The sequence below is a fragment of the Apodemus sylvaticus genome, chromosome 7 (genome assembly GCF_947179515.1).
Source record: "Apodemus sylvaticus chromosome 7, mApoSyl1.1, whole genome shotgun sequence".
In the NCBI taxonomy this organism is placed as follows: domain Eukaryota; kingdom Metazoa; phylum Chordata; class Mammalia; order Rodentia; family Muridae; genus Apodemus; species Apodemus sylvaticus.
Window position 1 is genome coordinate 90,041,758 of NC_067478.1, and position 27,426 is coordinate 90,069,183.

Sequence of the window (27,426 nt, forward strand, 5' to 3'; positions counted from 1 at the left end):
AGATTACTCTTTCACAGTACCCTTTCATGAGCATAGGGAGAAGTTACTATTTAGTACCGACTTTGAATAATAGTCATCTGCTAAAGATATGACACTGGAAGGTACTTCCAGAGATAATGTTAAAGAGTCCAAATTGAAGTCAGTGTTTTCTGAAACAAACATTACCAATTATTCCTAAGCAATTCACTCAGTCTAACATTTATCATTATATGGATGACATTCTGTTGACTGATTCTGACAAAGATGTTTTGAAGAATATGTTTAAGGTAACATAAAAACTTCTTCCTAGTTGGGTTTACATAGTGCTCCACAAAAAAAAATATGAAAAGGAGATTCTTTTAGTTATTTGGGTTAAAAAAATCAATCAACAAAATATTAAGCCACCAAAGTTATAGATTCATACCAATTGAGAACACTTAAGGATTTTCAAAAATGAATTGGAGATATTAACTGACTAAAGCCTACAATTGCACTAAGTATATGAGTTGTGTAATTTGTTTCAAACATTACAAGATATTCAAATTTAAACAGCCCAAGATGTCTAACAACTGAAGCAGAAAAAAATGACTCTTGAAGACTGAAAGGTGCTATGGGATCAAACTGATCCTAAACTTGCTTGCATTTGGGTCACTTTTGCCTTCAATTAATTCTCCTACTGGGTTCATTATGTAAAGAGAGGACATGGATTTTCTTAGTTCATAAACAAAGTAAAAAATTGAAGACATGATTAGAAAAGATTTCTAAGTTAATTATAAAAGGTAGAATAAGATTTTACCAATTTTCAGGAAAAGATCCAGCTAAAATTGTAGTACCTCTTATAAATGCTGAGGTTATCCCATTTTGGGAGATCAATGAAGATTGGAAAAGAGCTTATAGCAATGACTTGGAATAGACTAACAACAAATTAGAGCAAAATTGTTCAAAGACATATAGATTGAATTGATACCGATTGTTTTACCCCACCTGTCATTACTATTACTCATTTGCTCTGACACTTTGACAATTTTTTACTGTTAAAAATGTCAACCTTAAATTTAATGCACCTAATATATTATATATTTCTCAGAATCAACAGTGTGGGCAAATGGTAAGGATGACATTGATATTTATGCCCATAGCTGATTGCCAGTCATGTTATATATTCTTCATGTTTGATAAATATCCTTTTAAAATTATAAACATTATTCTTAATTACAACACAAATGATATATGTTATTCATTTTTAATTCTGTTTTGAGAACTTCATATGTTAGTGTTGTAGTCACATCATTTCCCTCATCTCTCAGTAGCCTTTCTCATATGATCTCCCTGCTCTCTCTCAAATAATAACTTTTTCCTTTTCTTCATATATATCCACAGGAAGAGAGATTCAGGTCTCAGCAATCATTAGTTACTCAGGAATGAGTGCATTAGATTTCCCTCTTTTACATTGGTATATCATATGAAATCATTTTTGTTTCTTGTTTAGGTAACTATATTATTAAGATGTACAATGCCACTTCTCTGTCATACACAGAAAACACAGTATAACCATAGGCCTACTTGTTCTCTAGTTGCTAGAATATTCTTTTCTTTTCTTCTCAAATGTTACATAAGCTTTAAGAAATAGGTTGTATTATTCATGGATGAGAGAGGCTGTTACCCCACCATCAATTGTTCAATCTATTTAGATCAATTACGGAGTTCTGTAATTGTCTCTACTTGATATAAAAAGAGTTACATTTATCTGTGGGTGACTCAATAAGTATTAAGTATGTAGTTAAATATTACACCAGTTTGTATAGCTGTCACTATTAGTTTCGGATGTAAACAGAGTTACATTTATTTGTGGGTGACTCAATGAGTACTAAATATGCAATTAGGTATTATACCAGTTTGTGTAGCTGTCACTATTAGTTTCTGCTTTAGGTTTTATAATCTCATCAGAAACTCATAGATGACTATGTTTATAAAATCAGACATGGATTTCCCCTGTTGAGTGGGCCCTAAGAACAATTTAGTGCTTATTTTTTTACTGTTGTAATTTAACTAGCACAATTGCACCTTAGGTATTACTTGACTTGCTGGTTATTATTTTGATTCATGGTGTCACAGCTGGATACAACTATTTAAGTTTTTCCTCCCTAGACAACTTGGATTTCATTTGTCCATGTTATGAAAGCTAGTCCCCAGCAAATAGTCCTCTATTCAAATACAGCTTTATTAATCCAAGTTCTGTGTCAGAATATTGCAGTGTCTTCAGCAATAGAGATTTACTTTTAGTAAATGGGGGCACAACTAAGAGCAACAGCAATAGCATGTAATGTTTTGGGTGGTGTGTGTGTGTGTGTGTGTGTGCCTTTGTGTGTGTGCTTTTAGGTAAACATAGAATTATATGAATTCTGATTGATTTTCAAATGTAATTGCTGCTATTTTATCTCTTGTTCTCTTCCCTTCTCCTCTTTCTACATTGATTTCCCATCTCCTCCCCAGGTGAAGTCTCTACTAGTATTTTTATTTTACTGTTCATACAAACTGTAGCTTGCTATTTCTCTCTCTACTGGAGACACCCACCATAACCACCCCTTTTTCTTTAATTTGTTCATGCACTAAGGAGATCGTGTGTTGGTTTTATTACTGGCTCTGAGTTACCTCAATCAATATTTTCTAATTCCATCTATTTACATGAATATTTCAAAATTTGATTTTTATTTATAACTAAATAAAACTCCACTATTATTTCATCAATTTTAGGTCATTTAGGTCATTTCCATTTCTTAGCTATTGTGAATAGATGTGCAGCAAACATGGCTGAACAGTAAACTGTGGTATATAATGTCAAGCCCTTTGGTCATAGTCCAAGAGTAGAATTGCAAGTTCATATGGTAGATTATACATATATATCTTTTGCATGTTACTTAGGTAAAACTCACCACACAGACTTCAAAAGTAGCCATACAGTTTGCAATCCAGTCAATAGTGATTGAGGGTTAGTTATCATTTCCCCACATCTGACTATGGTAGTTTGAAATCTGAACAGTGCATTTTTATCACTTGTTTATTTATTTGTTTCTTTTCTATTTTGATGGTTTGGCCAAAATATGATGTTTTGAATCACATTCAGCATGAGCTGCATGTTATTCCCCAGTTAAACCTTTCAATAAACTTGTTCATATGTAAATATAACTTTATGAATGTTAATTATTGTCTCTAATGCTTATTATTATTATTATTATTATTATTATTATTATTGTTATTATTATTGACTTGATCTGATGTGCTGGAAGATTGTAACCTCTGTAACATCTTATCTAAGACTGGAATGTTTTTCATCCTATGAGACTTACTGCTGAATAACCTCACACTTTCCATCTTTCTGACCTCTGGGTGGCTGGTTTAACTCAGGTATCTGGCTCAAAACTCTCCACCCTGATTCATTCAACCTGGCTTCTCTCAAATCTGACTGAATTGCTCTACTTGGCCTCAAATTACCTTTAACAATCTTATCTAAATTTCTGGTTTCTTCTCATTATCTGGCTAGCTTACCTGTGTCTAGCTTGTTCTCTCATCAACTTGCTTCTGTAAAACCCTCTCAGTAAAACTCTCTCATCAACTTGCTTCTGTAAAACCCTCTCTCTCTCTCCCTCTCCCTCTCCCTCTCCCTCTCCCTCTCTCTCTCTCTCTCTCTCTCTCTCTCTCTCTCTCTCTCTCTCTCTCTCTCTCTTTCACTCTCTCTCTCTCTGTGTCTCTGTCTCTCTGTCTCTCTCTGTGTGCTGTTTCCTCTTATGCCATCTCATGTTTCTCTTTGCTCTTGTCAGAAATGTACATATCCTATTTTCATAAATGTTCCTCTGATTTATCACTTTGTCTGCCACTCAAGAAGGTATCACTTTCCAAAATAGGTGCTTCCTTCGACAAACTAGCTTTATTTTCATGTTTTTTGTTTTTGTTGTTGTTGTGTTATTTTTTGTTGTTGTTTTGATTAACAATGAGGGCTATAGGTATATCTGCATTTCAGCCAATGTAGATATGTTACCAGATTGGAATCTGTCTACACTCAGATACTCTCAGTATATTTTTCTTGTGATACTGAATATAGTAGCTAACAGTAATTATTTCTCATCAAAAAGATAGTGCCAAATGACAATTATTCTTAGTTTTTAGTACTTCACTTCTATTGTTTCTTTTGTACCTTAGCGCCCCTGGGAAGATAATGACCTGGGTACATTTATTTTTGTGCATTTTCATGGATCCTTCTCTTTCTTTTATGTCTCAATTTGGAGATGTAGCAACATCCTATATTTCAGTATTGTTCACAATGATACTGAGTTTCAATAGCTATTCACAATGATAATAACAGTAACAGCCTTCAGGCCTTGTGTCAGGTCTATAAGGACTAACCAAGTAAACAGTTTTAGAAATGTGCTCATTTATGACTTTTTTCAAAAGTAGTTACATCTTGAAGTACTTTTCCCCCCACAACATCTTTTTGTTTTGTTGTTTTGCTTTATTTTTGTTTTTCATGTATTTTCACTATCCTGTAGTATATAAATTTCTAATGCTATTGTCTTTTGTCTATCTTTGGATACAGATTGTTCCTTCTCACCAAGACTCCTCTTTCTTGCATCTTACAAAGGCAGCTTTTAATCTAGCATCTAAACTGGCATCTAACTGCCTCTTATAAAATAAAGTGCAGGAAAAACTAAAGTCAAATGGATGTAGAAGGAATGTCTTGTGGTTAAATTCTAAATTGAATTCTGTTCTTTTAAAGTTCAGAATAATGAAGAGAATAATTATTCTCTCTGCTCCTGTTGCCATTCTAATATTATGAGAATACACAATAAGTGCGGAACAAGATCTTCATATGGAATTCTTCTTTTCTCTAATACAAATATCCCCTCCCCAAATCTTTCCATAAATCAGTTTTAGAGGCTTAAAAATCGCCTGTGCCTGTAGTCACAATGATGCAGAGTGGCAGAGGAATGTCTTTTGGCTGAAACCATGTGTACCTTTTGGTTGATGGTTTAGTCCCTGGGAGTCCTTGGGAATCTGGGTGGCTGACAACATTGCTCTTCCCATGGGGCTGAAAACTCCTTCAGCTCCTCCATTCTGCCCTCCAACTCCTCCATTGGGGACCACATTTCAGTACAATGGTTGTGCTAGCATCTGCCTATGTATGTTTAAGGCTCTGGCAGGGCCCCTCCGGAGACAACCATAACAGGCTCCTTTCTGTTTGCACTTCTTGTCATCTATAGTAGTGTTGGGGTTTGGTGACTGTTTATGGGATGAATCTCCAGGTAGGACAGGGTGACTTTTCCTTCAGTCTCTGCTCTATAATTTGTCTCCATAATTGCTCCTGTGAGTATTTTGTTCCCTTTCTCAGAGGAACCAAAGCACCCCAAATTTGATCTTCCTTCTTCTGACCTCTTTTTCGATAACTGTTCTTAATGCATGTAGGTGTATAGCTTTTAAATTTTTGTGATTCTCTATCACAGATTTATTGACAGTCCCACCCTCACAATTATGGACTAATAACATAATAGCTGGATTCCATCAGAAACTCCCCAAACATTAATCTATCCATATGTGCTACTTGCCTAACATTCTGAACAGCAGGCATTCTTCATTTATCTTTGTGTGCTGACCACCTATAGAAAGTTGTGTGCTTACACTTTTAATTCTGCTTTGATTTCAGTACATATTGATATTCTAAAAAATTCTTTGAAACATTAAGAGTCATTGATACTTCTATCAATATGAAACTAATTTATTCTTATTTTTTATGATTTTTGACTTTCATTTTAATTAAAACTCTCCTCTTTTCCCTTTTCTTTCTCCAAACTCCTCCACCAACTCTTCCATACTAGCCTTTAAATCGATGACATAATTTTCACTAATTGTTACTGCATGCATAAGTGAATTTGTTTATACATATGTATTCCTAAGTATCACAGTGATGAATATTTGACATAATTCAATTATTGATAAAAACGAGCCGGAGTAGCCATTCTAATATCTGGCTGTTCTCTGGGCATTGGCTCCACTGCTCAGGCAGCTGGGCAGGTCACCTGCTTAATTCACGAATTTGTAGACCTGGAGGAACAATTAACTTCACCTTCACTCTGAGGGCTCCACCCTAGGTGGAGCAGGATCCTGAATAGAACAGGAATCCCTGCTCAACAAAGGCTGGGAGAAGAAGTTCAACTCGATAAATGTCTAGTTCCTACCATGTGACATGACACCCCTTTATGGGTCTGTACAATACATGTCAGCTTTCTTTTTTTAATATACTCAACTACACTACAAAGGAGACATTGTGATTAAAAAGACATTTTATTTTAAAGTAAGTGTCTGCATTTTACTCTAAATTATTTTTTCTAAGGATTATGGTTTTCCCATAATGTGTTATATAGAAAAACTCAATGTATTAAAAAAATAAAGGTTTTCCGTCAAACTAGTATAATTTGCAGAAGAAGAAGTATCACACAATATCTAGAGAAATCTAAAGGTCTTTTATAAATAAAGAACACAGAGTCAGATATCTCTCTATGTCTGTGTGTATGTCTATCATATCTATCTCTGTCTACTGTCTACTTATCTATCATCTATTTATCTATCTATGCATCTATCTATCGATCATCTATTTGCATGTATATACATATACATGTATACATATATATATATATATGTAAAATAGACTATAGTTAAGGAGAAGAAATGGAAAATACAATATTATTAATCACAATAACCTGACTAGACAATAGAGCTGCTTTTTCATATTCATTTATTTATCCATTCATTTATCTTTGATAGGCTGGATAAACATTCTGATTATTGTCCAATTAGTTATGGTCATTCACAAGTTTTTACATATTTCATATTGAATCTGTCTAGGAATAAAGTGAAATGAAGATGAATAAATGATTTAGTTAGAGCTGTATAGAGTTGTCCTCCTATAGAACTCTGGAAAACTTGAATATTTTTTTATGCCATATTGAGCCCAGTATAAGTTTGGACTTCACTGTCTTAGTATAATCCTTAATATTCATAATTTCCATGAATCTGAGCTTAAGGAAAATCTACTATTAGCCTATTGTGCATAAATGGAAATAAAACACAAATCCAATAATGTGTAAATTTATAAAATATAATAAACACATATGTGTATACAAGTACACAAATTAAGACCTCAAAAAATGGGAAAACCTCCCATGCTCATGGATCGGTAGAATCAATATAGTTAAAATGGCCATTTTGCCTAAAGCACTATACAGATTCAATGCAATACCCATCAAAATCCCAACTCACTTCTTCACAGAGTTAGAAAGAGCAATTATCAAATTCATCTGGAACAACAAAAAACCCAGGATAGCTAAAACTATTCTCAGCAACAAAAGGAAATCTGGGGGAATCAGTATCCCTGACCTCAAGCAATACTACAGAGCAATAGTGTTAAAAACTGCATGGTATTGGTACAGTGACAGGCAGGAGGATCAATGGAACAGGATTGAAGATCCAGAAATGAACCCACACACCTATGGCCACTTGATCCTCGACAAAGAGGCTGAAAACATCCAATGGAAAAAAGATAGCCTTTTCAACAAATGGTGCTGGTTCAACTGGAGGTCAGCATGCAGAAGAATGCGAATTGATCCATCCTTGTCTCCTTGTACTAAGCTCAAATCCAAATGGATCAAGGACCTCCACATAAAGCCAGACACTCTGAAGCTAATAGAAAAGAAATTGGGGAAGACCCTTGAGGACATCGGTACAGGGCGAAAGTTTCTGAACAGAACACCAATAGCGTATGCTCTAAGAGCAAGAATTGACAAATGGGACCTCATAAAATTACAAAGTTTCTGTAAGGCAAAGGACACCATCAAGAGGACAAATCGGCAACCAACACATTGGGAAAAGATCTTCACCAATCCTACATCAGATAGAGGGCTAATATCCAATATATATAAAGAACTCAAGAAGTTAGACTCCAGAAAACCAAACAACCCTATTAAAAAATGGGGTACAGAGTTAAACAAAGAATTCTCACCTGAAGAACTTCGGATGGCGGAGAAACATCTTAAAAAATGCTCAACTTCATTAGTCATTAGGGAAATGTAAATCAAAACAACCCTAAGATTTCATCTTACACCAGTCAGAATGGCTAAGATTAAAAATTCAGGAGACAGCAGGTGTTGGAGAGGGTGTGGAGAAAGAGGAACACTCCTCCACTGCTGGTGGGGTTGCAAATTGGTACAACCACTCTGGAAATCAGTCTGGCGGTTCCTCCGAAAATGGGTACCTTACTTCCAGAAGATCCTGCTATACCACTCCTGGGCATATACCCAGAAGACTCCCCACCATGTAATAAGGATACATGTTCTACTATGTTCATAGCAGCCCTATTTGTAATTGCCAGATGCTGGAAAGAACCCAGGTATCCCTCAACAGAAGAGTGGATGCAAAAAATGTGGTATATCTACACAATGGAGTACTATTCAGCCATTAGAAACAATGAATTTATGAAATTCTTAGGCAAATGGATGGAGCTAGAGAATATCATACTAAGTGAGGTAACCCAGACTCAAAAGGTGAATCATGGTATGCACTCACTAATAAGTGGATATTAACCTAGAAAACTGGATTACCCAAAACATAATCTACACATCAAATGAGGTACAAGAAGAACGGAGGAGTGGCCCCTTGTTCTGGAAAGACTCAGTGAAACAGTATTCAGCAAAACCAGAACGGGGAAGTGGGAAGGGGTGGGTGGGAGGACAGGGGAAGAGAAGGGGGTTTGCGGGACTTTCGGGGAGTGGGGGGGCTAGAAAAGGGGAAATCATTTGAAATGTAAATAAATTATATCGAATAAAAAAAAACATGAGGCAAACATTAATATTATGTGGAATACATGAAAATTGGTTCTATAGGTTTAATAAACTATCATTTGCTAAAGTTCAATTTTTTTCACTCTAATTCACATAATATATGAAACTTTTTTGGAAATTTTCAAAGGTTTTCATATCTTATGTGAGTTATTATTTTCACTCAGTTAGCATACTACAATAACTATTCTGTGAAAGCTGGCCAGGTCCTATAAATTTTTTCTATGAAAATTAGCATAAAATATATTCTGTATTCCTTTAGAACATTAGTGTTGCATTGGGCTGAATGGAAAAAAAATTTAATTGTGTATTACATGCTCTCGATTAATCTGAGTATATACAATCTATAAAGCTTGCAGAAGAAAAATAAGGAATTAATTACAAAAAAGCAAATGAAATTGGTTGGAATAGAAGACAGTTGCTTTAGTCTTAAAAAAAAAAACTTTAGATAGTTTAACAATTAAGATTGTTGTTGTTTCTAACTATTTAGTCATAGAACAACTCAACTGCTTCTGCAGTCTCAGTGGTTCCTCCATCATTTTCATTTAGACCATTCTACTTTTTTTCCTGGTTTCTCAAATAAGAGCAATGCAAGAGAGTTTTGATTCTTGGAAAATCTGTTAATAATATTCATGTGCACAGATTTATTATTTAAATAATGATAAACATATAACAATATCATATAACTCATCAGGAAAGGCACTGCTCTTCCAAAATCTGGTTACATCACTAGAATTTCTGTCTGTTGTGCCAATCAGTGGCTCCTAAGAAATATACAGACTCTCCTACCCACCCACAACTGCAGAGTCACAGTGAACAATTTTAACACAACTTTTCAGTAGTCCATATAGTCAAAGCCTTTATTTGGAGCTGAAAATTTAGCAATGGACGTCTAGGAATCACTTTAAAGAATAATTTGGCAATTGGGGAGCTAGCAAAAAATAATTGCTTATTTTCATCATTAACATATTTCTAGACTATTGAATATCCTTAGGGAATGTTTATTTCCTGACAGAGAGTAGCTGAAGAATTTAAACTCAGGACATAGCTCACAACTGCTCAACTGACGGTGACTGTGAAATTAAATCTGCAGAGGCACAAACTAGGTGAGCCCTAGAAGAAGATGACTTGAGATGCGTACCAGATTCAAAAGTACTGTTGCCACTGAGCACTAAGCCATGTCTTCTCAATATGACTGTAGAATTCTGGTGCATGCTTATCCAAATTCCAGGAAGCAGCAAATACAACTTGTTATTGATAGTTTCAGGAAAGGTAAAGTGAGCAAGTTTGTGTCACATATTCATACTTGTCATTTAAAACTCTACAGTCTAGAACAGTTATTCTAACAATGCAGGCAGAAGTGGCTGAATATTCCCATTCATTCATTTAGTTGTTCCCATATTCTTAAAAGTACCATAACAGTTGGTAATGTAGCAGACATGTAGTTCTGTGGACAAAGGCAAAGAAATCTAACTGCACATCTAACTAGAAGTGGAGTATATTTCCCAAGCAAGAATGAGGTTGACAACTTACAACATTCTGAGCATATAGTACAAAGGATAAATCTATTGCAAGATTTTGGCAAATCATGTGTATTTACCAAATGACAGAGAAAAAGTGCCTAGTAACACTCTTTCAACTAGAATGAACACTATTCTAATATGTATACAACAGATAACTTAAATATGTCCATCACATAAATATGCATGAAAAATTTATAGCCTATTGAACTAGGTTTTGTTTAGGTACATAGTTTTAAAAAATCATACCCTAGTAGAACATGTTTCATAGTTTTATTTTATTCTGATAATCATTATGGACCATAAGATATTTTGACAGAGAATGATATAAAACCTCTATTGGAATATATATTGGAATAATTGGATTAACAAAAACATTATTATGAAATATAAAAATATAAAAATATTTGATTGAAATATTTGAATATTCAACACATTGAGTAGTATTGATGACACTCAAAATTGTGTGGTTGTGAATTTACTCAAATTTTTGTTTATAATGTAACATTACTGTAAATATTGGTACACCTCTGTATTTAGTGTAAGACCGTGAGTATGCAATAATAATCAATTCAATTACTACGTATATTCCCTTGGCTTGCTACTTTTGTTTTATCTGTAATATATGTTGTGTCACATATTTAGAACCAAGTTGTAATGAATGCATGCTAGTAAGGCAGATTTACATTATAGATTCTTTAAGTCAGAGTGCATGTCTTCAATTTAGCAACATTTAGAGAGATATGGAGAGTAGGAGACATAGAGAGAGCAAGGAGGGAGGAAATGGGGAAGGGGGAGAAAGTTGGCGAAAATTGTTTTGTGAAGCATAATATTGGGATGATTTTACTTAAATAGCTCCCAAGTGCACAACTCATTTGATATTTCTAATGTTTTACATTATTATTCTTATTATTTTCTGCAGTTCAGATCTCTACATGCTACCACAAGATATTCCTATTCATGAATATTGTGGTCGAATTAAAAGCCCTATAATAAATAAATTTTAGAAGATAAATAATTTTAAGAATATTTTAATGGCTAGATAAGCTACCAGTCTATCTACAATAAAACAAACATACTAATATACTTCCAAATATATTAATGAATAATGAAATAATAGCATGGATTTAATGAAACCAAGAATATACTTTGAACAGTTGATATAGTATAAAAAGTCAGTGTGCCTAGAGACAGTATAACAACTACTTATTTACATCTTTGGTGGTGATCTTGGACGAGCCACAGATTAAACAGGAGCTATCTTGCAGAGATTCAGTTCTCTCTTGGTGATAAAACTAAGACTGAAACCAAAAAAATGTTTTTGCTTTTCTTCATTAAAAAATGTTAAGATTTTTGCATTGGAAAATTTTATTAATGGTGTTCTCATCTTCTTTGAATTTTAAGTATAACAATATTAGGACATTAGTTAATATGTATTTTTTATATTAATATATATTTTACATCTAAATGAAAAGTAACTACATACATTACTCTCTTAGAAGTTGAGATTCTAACTGGGCAGACAAGATGACTAAAAGGCTACATGTTCTTGTCACACAATCCTGGTGATCTGACTTCTGTCCTCCAAACCTACATTGTGGAAGGAGTAAACATGCTGTCCAAAATTATCTTTTGTCTCTGTGATATGCAGCACACCATACCATAAACCTGTACACTCATGCTTCAGATAAGGGAACAAATAATAACAATATTATTTATTATTTTAAAAGTATTTTTAAAAGGAAATATAAGCATCTTATAATGGGTTAAGTGTGTGTGTGTGTGTGTGTGTGTGTGTGTGTGTGTGTGTGTGGTGTTATATATTCAAGAAGAAAACTTGGTATTGAGCAATATACTTCAAGATTTTCTTGATCTCATTATTTGTAATCTTTTAAGATACATATTTCTTAATACCAGGCTGCACTGATTGTTACTGTAAATTCTGAAATAACCCAAAATAGATCAAGTTGCTTTAGGTACTGTGTTTGTGTCTTAAATGCTTTGACTTTATATGTGACATCTATTAGTTGGATTATGGCAAACCTATCCATAAGTTTGTCAGGCTTGAAATTTTTTACAATATAGAGTATTACCAAACACTGCTATGGTAAGTTCTCCTATTATTACATTTTTCTACAATTTTTTAGGGCTCTTCCCCCCCCCCCCCACACACACACCATACCTGATCCTGCTCTTGTTTTCTCCTTTCTATTCCCTCTCCTATTCAGATCCCTCCTTCCCTCTGCTTCTCTGGATTATTTTATTCCCCCTTATAATTGGGATTGAAACATCCTCATTTGGAGCTTCCCTCTTGTTAAGCTTCTAATGGTCTGTGGGTTGTATCATGGGTATTCTGTGCTTTTTCTGCTAATATCCATTTAAAAGTGATTACATACCATGTATTCCCTTTTGGACTAGAGTTAGCACACTCAGGGTCATATTTTCTACTTCTATTCATTTGCCTACTATAACTCAGAATGTCCTCATTTTTAATAGCAGAATAGTATGGTACTTTATCTTAAAGCACATATGCTCATATAAATACTCTTCACATAATGACATTGTAGGTATCTTATTTATAATGTTAGTTTTCATTAATATATTTATTTTACTTTAGAACATTCTGCTTATAGTATCACTTATACAAATACTTTTGCCATCTCATATTAAATCCTTTGGCAGATATATTTAAACACTGTGGGTTTGTCACATCATTTTTATCCCCCTTAAGATTTAAATTAATTTTATAAACTCTTTGCCAGTTTTATAAACATGATTTGATCATATTTGCTCTCAATCTCAGGTCTATGCTCCTTCCCTTTCTATGCTCCTTTGTGTCCTATGGTTATTGTCTTTTTTCCAGCACAGCCAATTTGTCCCTTCCATATATTCATGGATATATGGTTTCCCTCCCTCATATGGTCAACTTGTCTGGTACTGCATTTTGAAAGAAACTGATATACCCTCTCTCAGCAGGTGTAGATTGCCAGTGGATCCTTAGCTGGGGTGAACTCCCCATTCCATGCTGGCACTTGGTGTACTTTGGCTTACATAGATCTTGTACATTTTGCCACAGTCATTGTGACTGTTAACAACAACTGCTTTGTTCTACCCAGATACACTGCTTTCCTGTAGTCATAAACTACCTCTGTATCTCACATGCTTCACAAACCTCTTCACAGTGATTCCAGAGCCATTGGAAAAGGGCTGTAGTTTTAAATTTAGATAATGTTCTCATTAACATTTGTGTTTACCCAAGTTTTTAACAATGTTTTATGTAGTAACAGATACACATGGAAATACAAAAATACACAGACCCAGACATATATACACACACAGGCATGCATGTATGCACACACATACACACATACACACATACACACACAAACATACAAAACACACACAGATACACAAGCACACACACACACACACACACACACACACACATGTTCTGATTAGTATAATGCTCATCACCCTCTGTCTAGTCTTCCCTATTAAAATTCCTTGTCCCTGCATGTTTCTTTCCAACATTTTTGACATTTTTTTGTTTTGTTTATGAATCATTTACTTTAACTATGTCATCTGCATCACCTTAAGTTTAGAACTATACACTGGCGTATGGGAATCTTATTAGTAAGAATACATTTGAATACAATGTCTGCCCATTTAGTAGCCTAAGCTCAGTGGGAAGAGGAAATATCATGTCTGAACCTCTCCTCCCAAATCATGGTATATTATTAACAGGCTCATTTTAATGTGGGCCATTGAGGCATCAACTGCCCTATCAACTCATGATTGCATTTGCTGGGTCATTGGAAGAGCCGAATTTTTCATAGAACATCACATTATTTTATGGTTCCTACAGTTCTTCTTGCCCCTCTCATTTTATGATTAAAATAATTGTATGTTTTGACTTTTCTTTATGTGTGTGAAAGATGCCAATAATTTCCTCTAAGTGTTGTGTCAAGACCCTTTATCTTACTCTATTTAAATCAGTGAGCTTTACATATATATACATATATATATTTATGCAATAAATAGTTTACCTTTTCAATTTTTATTATTTTATATATTTACATTCCAATCATTAAATGCCCTCTCAGTCCCCTTTCTCACAGTTCATCATCCCATTTCTCTTCCTCCTTGCCTGTGAAATTGTGTCCCCCTATCCCACCCCACCAGGCCTTTCCCTTCCCTTGGGCCTCAATCTCTTAATGATTAAGTTCATGTTTTCCCATTAAGGCCTCACTAAGCAGACCTCTTCTATATTCGTGCCAAGGTCTTTGGCCTGGCACATGGATGCTCCTAGTTGATGACTCAGTCTCTGAAAGCTCTCTGGGATCTGGGTAAATTAAGACTGATGGTCTTCTTATGGGGTTGCTCTCCACTTCTGCTTCTTTATTCCTTCCACTAATTCAACCATAGGGGTTTCCTATGTCAGTTCAATGGTTAGGTGTAAGTATCTGATATTTTTCTTAGTCAGCTGCTGATAGGGCCACTCAGGGGACTGCCAGACTGGTCTCCAATCTGAAAGACCATCATTGCATCAGCAATAGAGTCAGTCCTTGGTGTCCTCCAATGAGATGGATCCCAGGTTGGGCTAGCCTTTCCTTTAGTCTCTTCTCCATTTTTATCCCTACAGTCCTTTTAGACAGGAACAATTTCTGTGTCAGAAATTTTGACTGTGGTTTAGTGTTTGAGGCACTATTTATTGGGGGTGGATTCTTTGTGTTTTCCTTCCTCAATGTGGGGACATTTTGGCTAATGTCACCCCAATTGAGTCCTTAGTGTCTCTCAACTTTTGTGTCCGGTACTTGCTAGAGGGTCTCTCCACCTCCTACCCACCGTTACTTTTTATTTCCATTTATTCTCTTGGCCTTCTGGCCTTCACTCCTGTTCCTACTCCCATACCTCATCCTGTTCTGCTTTTGCATTTCAGTATTTTTATATCTTAATGACTAAGTTCTGTTTTAGTTAGGAACTTAATTTGTGTATAAAATGATTAATTGGTTCACAGTTCAGTAGGATAGAGGATAATAATTCATTTCCCCTAATTCATTATACACTACAATTGCTCTTAGTTCACAACATTAAAATGGAAAGAGAACTCCCTCTGACTGTTTCTCTAATTTTAATATGTGGAAACAAATTTTTTTTCATTAGTGAGAATATCAATATGAACTAACAACACAAAAAATATGTTTCAGGCTTGTCTGAGTGATTAGATTCTATCAATAGTTATTTCCTTACACTCTAAATAATTAAAATAGTTCACTCAGGATGATATTTTCTAGTTCCATCAATTTGCCTGAGAATTTCATGAATTCATTGTGTTTAATACCTGCATAGTACTCTATTGAGTAAATGTACCACATTTTCTGTATTTATTCCTCTGTTGAATGACATCTGGGTTCTTTCTTGTTTCTGACTATTATAAATAAGGCTGCAATGAACATAGTGGAGCATGTGTACTTATTACATGTAGGAGCATCTTCTGGGTATATGCCGAGGATTGTTACAGCTGGGTACTCAGGTAGTACTATGTCAATTTTCTGAGGAACCGATTTCCAGAGTGGGTTTACCAGCTTGCAATCACACCAGCAACAGAGGAGTGTTCCTCTTTCTCCATATCCTCTACAATATTTGCAGTCACCTGAGTTTTTGATCTTGGCCATTCTGACTGGTGTAGGGTGAAATCTCAAGGCTTTTTTGATTTGCATTCCCCTGATAACTAAGGATGCTGAACATTTCTTTCGGTGTTTCTCAGCCATTGAGTTTCCTCACTTGAAAATTCTGTTTAGTACTGGACTCCTTTGTAAATAGGGTTATTTTGTTCTCTGTAGTCTAACTTCTTGGGTTCTTTGTATATATTGGATATTAGCCCTTTATGGAGTACCACTCAGTTATTAAATCAATGACTTAATGAAATCCTTGGGCAAATGGATGGAACTAGAAAATGTCATCCTGAGTGAGGTAACCCAATCACAAAAAAAACACACATGGTATGCACTCAGTGATAAGTGGATATTAGCCCAAAAGCTCTGCATATCCAAGATATAATTCACAGACCACATAAAGCTCAAGAAGGAAGACCATAGGGTGGGTGCTTGGGTCCTTCTTAGTACAAAATACTAATGGGAGCAAATACTGAGACAAAATACTAATGGGAGCAAATACTGAGACAAAATACTAATGGGAGCAAATACTGAGATAAAGTGTGGAGCATAGGCTGAAGGAAAGGCCATGCAGAGAATGCCCCACGTGGGGATCCATCCCATATGCAGTCACCACACAGACACTATGAGATGCCAAGAAATACATGCTGACAGGAACCTGATATAGCTGTCTCCTGAGAGACTTTGCCAAACTCTGACACATATGGAGGCAGATATTTCTAGCCAACTATTGGACTGAGCATGGACTCCTCAATGGGGGAGTTAGAGAAAGGATCAAAGGAGTTGAATGGGTTGAAACCCCATAGGAAGAAGAACAATATCAACCAATCATACCCCCAGGGACTAAACCTCCAATCAAGGAGTACACATGGAGGGACCCATAGTTCCAGCTGCATATGAAGCAGAGGATGGTCTTGTTAGGCATAAATGAGAGGAGAGACCCTAGGTTCAGTGAAGGCTCAATGCACCAGTGTAGGGAAATGTGAGAGAGAGGAGGCAGGAGTGGGTGGGTGAACACCCTCATAGAAGTAGGAGTAGAAGGGATGAGATAGCATATTAGTAGGGGTGAGGGGAACGGGAAAGGAGATAACATTTGAAATGTAAATAAAGAATATACTCAGTAAAAAGCAAATAATAAAAATCCATTTTATTATCTAACATTGTCATGGATAAATAATGGGAGTTAATATGGGTATTTTGTCTTCAAGGATTTTCTATGTAAGCACTACTTATGTCTCTGTGCCTCTCAAGAACTGTTTCCCCAACCAGAATCCCCTTTCCAGAAGTACCAGGTGTCCACTACCTAATATCCTAATTTCACATTTGGATATTTAAAGACTCTGTGTATCTAAAGAATTAGAAAAATGGGAATATCTAAAAAGAAGAATCCTGGAGATCTCTTAGTCAAATATGGTTCTAGATAAATTATTCACTATCTTTTAGGGAAGGCTTGCTTTATCAACACAGGTCACTACTTTTTTTATATAATACCCACTTTGTATCCCAAATTAGAGACATTGCTTTGAAATCACAAAATTTTTGAAAACTGTAATACAATGATAATGATTTCTATGAAGTTCATTCCTAATTTTTAATTATATGTTTAAAAATTATAGTAATAGAAATTTTATTTATCAAAATTATATAGTTAATGCAATTAAATAGAAGGCAAAAGAGCTCTAAGATTAAAATAGGGACTTTGTGTACATAGGAAAGAATAAAAGTTTCACACTAACAGCTTTACTATACTTTTACTCCTTCAGGATCAGAATGGAGGACATGACAGCAGGAAACCAATGCACAGTGACTGAGTTCTTCTTGCCTGGGCTCTCAGAGAAGCCAGAACTCCAGCTCCCACTCTTCCTCCTCTTCCTTGGAATCTATCTTATCACTGTTTCTGGGAACCTGGGCATGATCATACTGATTGGGCTCAGTTCTAACCTGCAAACACCCATGTACTATTTTCTCAGCAGTCTGTCCTTTACTGATTTCTGTCAGTCCATGGTTATTATTCCTAAAATGCTTGTGAGCTTTCTCACAGAGAAACAACATCATCTCCCACTCTGGATGCATGACTCAGCTCTTTTTCTTCATCACTTTTGGCCTTGTAGAGAGCTACACATTAGCTGCAATGGCATATGATCGCCATGTTGCCATCTGTAACCCCTTGCTTTACAATGCTGCTATGTCCTACCAGATTTATACTTCCCTGATTTCAGGGGTGTATATTTTTGCTGTGCTCTGTGCATCTGTAAACACAGGCTTCATGAATAGGATTAAGTTCTGCAAATTGGATGTGATCAACCACTATTTCTGTGATCTTCTTCCCCTCTTGAAGCTTGCATGCTCTAATACCTATATCAATGAAATATTGATTCTATTTTTTGGGACACTGAACATCTGTGTCCCAATGCTGACTGTTATCACTTCCTACATCTTCATCATCACCAGCATCCTCCGTATTCACTCCACTGAGGGCAGGTCCAAAGCCTTCAGCACCTGCAGTTCCCACATCTCTGCTGTTGCTGTCTTCTATGGTTCTGCTGCATTCATGTACTTACAGCCATCATCAGTGAGTTCTATGGACCAAGGGAAAGTGTCCTCTGTGTTTTATACTACACTTGTACCTATGCTAAACCCATTTATTTATAGCCTGAGGAATAAGGATGTTACAGTTGCACTAAAGAAAATACTTGAAAGAAAAAAATTCATTTGAGTACATGAAAAATATTTTTTAGAGGAAAGTTATCTAGAGCACATCGATTGACTTGATACCTTACCTGTCATTATTATTAATCATTTGCTAGGACTCTTTGATAACTTTTACTATTACAAATTTCATCTTTAAGTTTCAAGTACCTAATATATCATATGTTTCTAAGAATCAATAATGTAAACAATTAGTAAGGAAAAAATGGATCATTATGCCCAGCACATCATGGTATACAAATTTTTCTTCACATTTGCCAACATGAATTTAAATTGATAAATCTCATTCTTAATTACAATAAAATGATATTTTTTTCATTCTCAGTTCATTTTTGAGAATTCCATATGTTAGTGTTGTAATTACATCATTTTTCTCTACCTAAGTGACCCAAAAAACTCCACTAGAGAGCTCCTACAGCTAATAAACAACTTCAGCAAAGTGGCAGGTTATAAAATCAACTCAAGCAAATCAGTGGCCTTCCTATACTCAAAGGATAAGCAGGCTGAGAAAGAAATTAGGGAAATGACCCCTGTCACAATAGCCACAAACTGTATAAAGTATCTTGGGGTGACTCTTACAAAACATGTGAAAGATCTGTATGACAAGAACTTCAAGACTCTGAAGAAGGAAATGGAAGAAGACCTCAAAAAATGGGAAAACCTCCCATGCTCATGGATCGGTAGAATCAATATAGTTAAAATGGCCATTTTGCCAAAAGCAATATACAGATTCAATGCAATACCCATCAAAATCCCAACTCAATTCTTCACAGAGTTAGAAAGAGCAATTATCAAATTCATCTGGAACAACAAAAAACCCAGGATAGCTAAAACTATTCTCAGCAACAAAAGAAAATCTGGGGGAATCAGTATCCCTGACCTCAAGCAATACTACAGAGCAATAGTGTTAAAAACTGCATGGTATTGGTACAGTGACAGGCAGGAGGATCAATGGAACAGGATTGAAGATCCAGAAATGAACCCACACACCTATGGCCACTTGATCCTTGACAAAGGGGCTGAAAACATCCAATGGAAAAAAGATAGCCTTTTCAACAAATGGTGCTGGTTCAACTGGAGGTCAGCATGCAGAAGAATGCGAATTGATCCATCCTTGTCTCCTTGTACTAAGCTCAAATCCAAATGGATCAAGGACCTCCACATAAAGCCAGACACTCTGAAGCTAATAGAAAAGAAACTGGGGAAGACCCTTGAGGACATCGGTACAGGGAGAAAGTTTCTGAACAGAACACCAATAGCCTATGCTCTAAGAGCAAGAATTGACAAATGGGACCTCATAAGGTTACAGAGTTTCTGTAAGGCAAAGGACACCATCAAGAGGACAGATCGGCAACCAACAAATTGGGAAAAGATCTTCACCAATCCTACATCAGATAGAGGGCTAATATCCAATATATATAAAGAACTCAAGAAGTTAGACTCCAGAAAACCGAACAACCCTATTAAAAAATGGGGTACAGAGTTAAACAAAGAATTCTCACCTGAAGAACTTCGGATGGCGGAGAAGCATCTTAAGAAATGCTCAACTTCGTTAGTCATTAGGGAAATGCAAATCAAAACAACCCTAAGATTACATCATTTTTCTCATTTCCCTCCTTCCACTCCCATGAATACCCTGCTTTCTTTCAATAATGGCCTGTTTTCTTTTCATTCATATATATCCATAGGAAGAATGACTCTCTTTTCAGCAATCATTAATGTCCCTATTTCTCCATCTAGGAATAGGGTCCCTGAGATTTCCCCTAACTACATCCTTATGTATATGGCATTTTGTTTTGTTTTGTTTTTTATTTTGTTTGGCTCTTTTTGAGGAGACTACATTTTTAAGATATTCAGTCTCACTTTTCTGCCATCCATTGAAGACATATTACTTCCACAGATTTCATTTTGCTCTGATTATCAGAATACTTAATTTTCTACCTTTTATAATGAACTCAGAAACCTTTTTATATATGTTTTCATTTTTTTTTTTACTTTGTGAGCTAAGAAAATCCACATCTTCTCTTTATATAATGAATCCAGTAGAAGAATGAATTGAAGGAAAAATGTTCCCTCTTTTTAAGCAGGAAGGTAATACGGTAGATGGAGGAGTTGTGGATCTTCACCCCACAATCAGTTATTCCATCTATTTAGACCAGTTATGGAGTTCTGTGATTGTACACATCTGATATAAAAAAGAGGTACAGTTATCTGTGGATGACTCAATAAGAACTATGTCTGCAGTTAGAAATCATACTATTTTGTATAGGTGACACTGTTAGATTTGCCTCTAGGTTCCACATTCTTAGCAGAAACTCATAGTTGACTATGTTTATAGAACTGGGCAATAAATTCCCCTACTGAGTCTACCTTAAGAATAATTTGATAGCCATTGTTTCCTGTTGTGATGTAACAGGCACTTTTGTAACTTCAGCTATTTCTTGGTTTGCTGCTTATTATTGAGTTTCATGGATTTTGCGACTGGATATAATACTTGTTTTACATCCTTTTCACTATTTGTTGTTAGGAAATCTAGTTCCTGTGGAGAAGAATTCTATATCAAATCCAGTTTCATTCATATGAGCTCTGTATCAAAATCATCTGATATTTTTTGTTGCTTTCAGTTTCTGGGAAGCAACTAAGGGCAATAACAATAGCGTATAATATTTGGGTACATGTGTGTTTGGGTTTGTGTGTGTGTTCAAGTAAAAATAGAATTATATATTTTCAGATGGATTTTTAAGCATTATTATTGATATTCATCCCTCTAACCTCTCCCCTACTCCTCTTTCTACATTAACTTCCCATTCCTGTTTCCAAAGTGCCCCCAAATATTTCTTTTTCCTCTCCATAGCACCTGTACCCTGTTATCCCGGTATCTACAGTAGATGTCCACTGCTACCATACCTTTTTCTTTTTCTATTTTATGTAGTAAGGAGACCAGGTGTTGTTTATCTTTCTGTCTCTGTGTGACCATAATCAGTATTTAATAGTTTCACTTATTTACATGAAAAACTCAAAATCTTATTTTTCTTCACATCTAAATAGAATTCTACTATGTTTTCACTATCAGTTTATCATTTGTAGGTTATTTAGGTCATGTCCATTACTTAGCTATGGTGAATAGCAGTGCAATGAACATGGTTGAAGTGTAAAGTGTGGTTTAGAATGTCAAAATTTCAGAGACATATGATAGATGATTTATTTATTTATTTATTTATTTATTTATTTATTTTGCTAACTTAGCTACTTCCTTATGCACTTACTTAGTTACTCTCTCATTAGCTCACATAACTTACCACATGGATTTCAAAACTAGCTACAATAGTTTGCAATCCCATCAACAATGAATGAAGGTTAGTTATCATTTCCTCATATTTTCTTGAGCATTCTGTCTTTTCTGTTCTGTATTATATTCAGACTAATGACAGAAGAAATCAGAAAGTTGCATTTTTCTTTTATGCTTGTTTTTGTTGTTGTTGTTTCTTTGTTATTTTACTTTTGCTTGTTTTTGTTTGTTTGTGTTTTTTTGAATTTGATAGTTTGACTAAAATTGGATATTCCTGATTGCATTCTGGAGGGGATTGTTGTTCTTGTTCCTCAGTTACATCTTTCAATAAAAATGTGTTTATTGAAATGTATGAAATATGTAAAAGTAACATTTAGTTGCCTGATGTAATTGTACCTAGGACTTTCTGCCTCCTCTGCTCTCATAGGCCTAGTCCTAGAAACTTCTAATCTCTGTAACATTGTAACTAAACCTATAATATTTTCAGACTCTGAGACTTACTGCTGAAAAAGATCACCATTTCTAGCTTTTTCTAAACTCCGCCTGGATGACTTAACTCTGGTGTTTAGCTGAAAACTCCTCCCCAAACAGACTAATTCAGACAAAGTGAAACTAACAGAAGTTTTGGAGCAAATGGATATAATAGATAACTACAGGACATTTCATCCTAAATCAAAAGAATATACATTCTTCTCAGCACCTCATGGTACCTTCTCCAAAATTGACCATATAATTTGTCACAAAACAGAACTCAACAGATATAACAAGGTCAAACTAATCCCATGTCTCCTATAAGATCACTATGGAGTAAGAGTGGTCTTCAATAGCAACAAAAACAGCACAAAGCATACATACACATGGAGGCTTTTCTCACTTCTGATTGAATTGCCCCATTTGGCCTTGCACACTCTAGCCACCTGTCATAATCTTCTAGCTCCTTCTTCTCTGGCTAGCTCTAACTTCATCTGTGTTTGTCTTATTTTCTCCTTAACCAGTCTCTGTAAAACTCTGCTGGAAAGAATATCTTTCTCCCTGCCTGCCCCCATACCCCTTGCTGTTCTCTCTTAAGTCATCTCTCTTTCCCACCTATTGTTGTGAGACTTGGGCACAAGTCAAAAACTTTGTTTTATAAAACCTGTGTCAAATTCTTTACTTAATAAGCCACTCAATTGGACATAACTTTCTAAACTGGATACTTCCTTTTATAATCTGACATTTCTGTTATGGTTTGGGATTAAAAGACTCTACTAATGGCTTCTCTGTATTCTAGTCAATGTAGCCATGTTGCTAGACTGGAATCCCTCTACACTGTTATGTGCTGCAAAAAAGTATGTTTTCATTATGATTCTGAGTATAGTAGCTAATATTAAATATTATTCATTAAATATTATTCACAAAGATAGTGGCAAGTGAGACACATTCTTAGTTCCCAGTACTTCATTTCAATTGTAACTTGTATAAGTATAGCTGTCCTGAAAATATTTTATCCCAGATTTTTTTCTCTTCTTGCATTTTACAGATCATTGTGTTTATTTACTGACTCACCTTGGAGCTTCAGGAACACCCTGGGACAACATTTCAGTAGCTATTCACAATGATTATATCTGTAACAACCCTCAGTATTTGTGTCAGGTGTACAATGTCTGACCAAATAGAAAGTATGAAAAGAATGTAATCAGCTGTAGGAGTTCTCTGGTGGAGGTTTTTTGGGGTCATATCATCTGCAAATCATGATATCTTGACTTCTTCCTTCCCAATTTGTATCCCTTTGATCTCCTTTTGTTCTCTAATTGCTCTAGTACTTCAAGTACTATATTGAATAGATAGGGAGAGAGAGGACAGCCTTGTCTAATGCTTGCTTTAAGTGGGATCGCTTCAAGTTTCTCTCCATTTAGTTTGATGTTGGCTACCAGTTTGCTGTATATTGCTTTTACTATATTTACATATGGGCCTTGGATTCATGATCTTTCCACGACTTTTAACATGAAAATATGCTGAATTTTGTCAAATGTTTTTTCAGCATCTAATGAAATGACCATATGTTTTTTTTTCTTTGAGTTTGTTTATGTAGTGGATTGCATTGATGTATTTCAGTATAATTGAACCATCTCGGCATTCCTGGGATGAAGCCTACTTGACAAGTGAATGATGGTTTTGATGTGTCCTTGGATTCTCTTGGCAAGAATTTTATTGAGTATTTTTGCATTGACATTCATAAGGGAAATAGGTCTGAAGTTCTCTTTCTTTGTTGGATCTTTGTGTGGTTTTGGTATCAGTGTAATTGTGGCTTCATACATAACAAAATACTATTCAGCCATTAAAAACAATGAATTCATGAAATTCTTATTCAAATGGATGGTACTGGAGAATCTCATCCTGAGTGAGATAACCCAATCACAGAAGAACACTCATGGTTTGCACTCACTGGTAAGTGGATATTAGCTTAGAAGCTTTGAATACCCAAGACCCAGTTTACATACCAAATGATGCCCAAGAAGGAGGAAGAACAAAGTATGGATCCTTGGGTCCTTTATAGAAAGGGGGAAAATACCCACAGAAGGAGATAAAAAGACAAAAGGTTGAGCAGAGTCTGAGAGAAAGACCATCCAGAGACGCCCCCCCCCCTCCCTGCCCCAGGGATCCATCCTATATACAGGTACAAAATCCAGACAGTTTTGTGGATGCCCACAAGTGCTGGCTGACCAGAACTGGATATAGCTGTCACCTGGAAGCTCTCCTAGTACATGACAAATACAGAGGAGAACACTCTCAGCCAGCTATTGAACTGAGCATGGATTCCCCAATGGGGGAGCTAGAGAAAGGACCCAAGGAGCTGGGAGGGTTTACAGTGCCATAGGAGGAACAACAATGAGTCACTCAGTACTCCCAGAGCTCCCAAGGACAAAACCATCAGCCAAAGAGTACAATGGAGTTACTTATGGCTATAAACAGATCTGCAACAGAAGATGGTCTTGTTAGACACCAAAGGGAGGAGAGGCCCTTGGTCTTGGAAAGACTTGATGCTGTAGTGTATAGGAATACCAGGACAGGGAAGTGGGGGCAGGTGGTTGATTGGGTAAGGGAAGATGGCTTATGGGATTTTCGGGGGAGGGGGAAACCAGGAAAGGGGACAACATTTGAAATGTAAATAAAGAATATACCTAATTAAAAAAAGAAAAAAAAAAGAATGTGATCAGGTAGGACTCAGAGATTTTCTAAAGCAGTTTCCCCCTAAAATACTTCTTTGGTCTGTGACAAATTTCTCAATTCTGTTTATTAGTTTCTTCATATTTTCTGACTGATCTTTCAGTCCCTTTGTAAATTTCTAATGCTTACTATCTTTGGATACAGATTGTTCCTTCTTAGCAGGAGACCTCTTCCCTCCATCTTGCTGTAAGCATTCCTTCATCTTTAAAGTCAGTACCTTACAAAAGATACTGATATGAAAACAATGAAGTTCAGTGAATACAAATCTCATGCCTTGCAGTTCAGTTCTCAATGGAATTCTCATGTTCATTTTCATTGCCATTCTGGATTTTAATATCTTAATGTTCTGTTTTCTCTAGCTACATATTCACTTTCTAATGATGGTAATAAAGCAGTTTCAAAGGCTTGTGAATCACATTCTCCTGTAGTCACAATCATCATAGCAATAAAGCTGAGCATGGTCCTTAACTTTCTGTGCTAGTCAGAATTTATCCATCATGACTATATTACCCATGAGAAATACTTATCGGAGATGTTGGATTTTTGTTGTTGTTGTTGTTTGCTTGTATTTTTTTATTACAGTGTCATAAAACTCAACATTTTAGTTGGCTCAATTTATAGCTAGACATATCACAATTTAACCCAGAATCATTCCTAGCAAAAAAGAAATTCAGGTACAAAAATGAAGCAGAGACTGAAGGAAAGGCTATCCAATGATAAGCTAACTTCATAGCGGGTGGGGTGGGGAATGATTGCAGAAGTGGAATACCCAGAGGGAAAGCTGCAATTAGGATGTATACTAAGAAGCAGTACCAGCAGCTGACTGAGACAGATGCAGGCACTTACAGACAACCATTGTTCTGAGTTTGGGGACAACTATGGAAGAGTTAGGGGAAAGACTGAAAGAACTGAAGGGGATAGCTACTGCATAGGAAGAACAGCAGCATCAACTGACCCGGGAACCCTCAGAGCTACCAGAGACTGGACACCAACCAATTAGCATACATGAGCTGTTCCATTGCCCTCAGTATGTATGTAGCAGAGGAGTGTTTAGTCTGGGCTCAGGTGGAGAGGATTTTCCTAATCCTGTTGAGACTTGATGCCCCAGTGAAATGCAATGCAATGGTGAGGTGGAGGTGGGTGGGTGGACTAGAAGGGTGGGTAGGTAGGAGAGCACCCTCTCAGAGGCAAAAGGGTTGATGATGCAGTGAATAATTTTCAGGGAGGGGCCCGAGAAGTGAGGCAACATTTGGAATGTAAATAAATAAAATAACTTAAAAAATAGCATCCCCATTATCCATCCAGTGTTTGGCTGTGGGTGTCTGCATCTTTCTGAGTCATTGTGCAGAATAGATCCTCTCAAAGAGCAGTCATACTAGACTCCTTTCTTCAAATATAACAGAGTATCATTAATAGTGTCATGGATTGATGCTTGCCCATGGAATAAGTCTCAAGTTGGGAAGGTTATTATTTAGTCATTCTTTCTGTCTCTGTTCCATCCCCCAGTCCATGCATTTCTTGTAGAGAAAATAAATTTGGGATCAAAGTTTTGTGAGTGTGTTGATGTCCCTATCATTCCACTAGAGTTTTTCCCTGGCTACAGGAGGTGGCTGCTTCAGGATCTATATTCTCACTGCTGTGAGTCTCAGGTAATGTCAGTCCCATTGATTCTTGGGAGTGTTCTCTCTCCCAAGTCTCTGATGTGTCCTATATGTGCCCATCCCCCATCCAAGTCAGCTGCAGATTTTCATTCATTCTCATGGCCATCTGGCCATCTCTCCTGTCTCTCCCCACATCTGATCCTGAAGTCCCCAATCTTTTTTTACTTACTTTACATCTCAGTATCAGTTCCTCTTCTAATCCCAGTACATCCTCTAATCCCAGTACCTCCTCACATACAACCACTCTGGCTCTTCCAATCCCTTCTCCTTTGAGAAAGACAGTCATCCTCTAGGTAACAGCCAAACTCTCCTTCCCTACCCACTTCAAAATGCTGTAGGACTAGATGTATCCTCTCCAACCAAGGCCAGAAAATCCAGTCCATTTAGTTGAATGAGATCCACAGGCAGGCAAGCTAGGAACAGATTCAGGAAAAGTTTCTGCTCCTTTTGTTGAAGTCCAATATGGTCTTCTATTAAATAAGTGCAGGGGGCATAGCTCTAACC

The 27,426-nt window shown here is 36.1% G+C and overlaps 1 pseudogene; it reads left to right on the top strand.

The window, feature by feature from the left end:
- The first annotated feature begins 17,826 nt into the window (after nucleotides 1–17,826).
- Nucleotides 17,827–18,772, top strand: LOC127689976 (olfactory receptor 1537-like; annotated as a pseudogene).
- The last annotated feature ends 8,654 nt before the right edge of the window (nucleotides 18,773–27,426 follow it).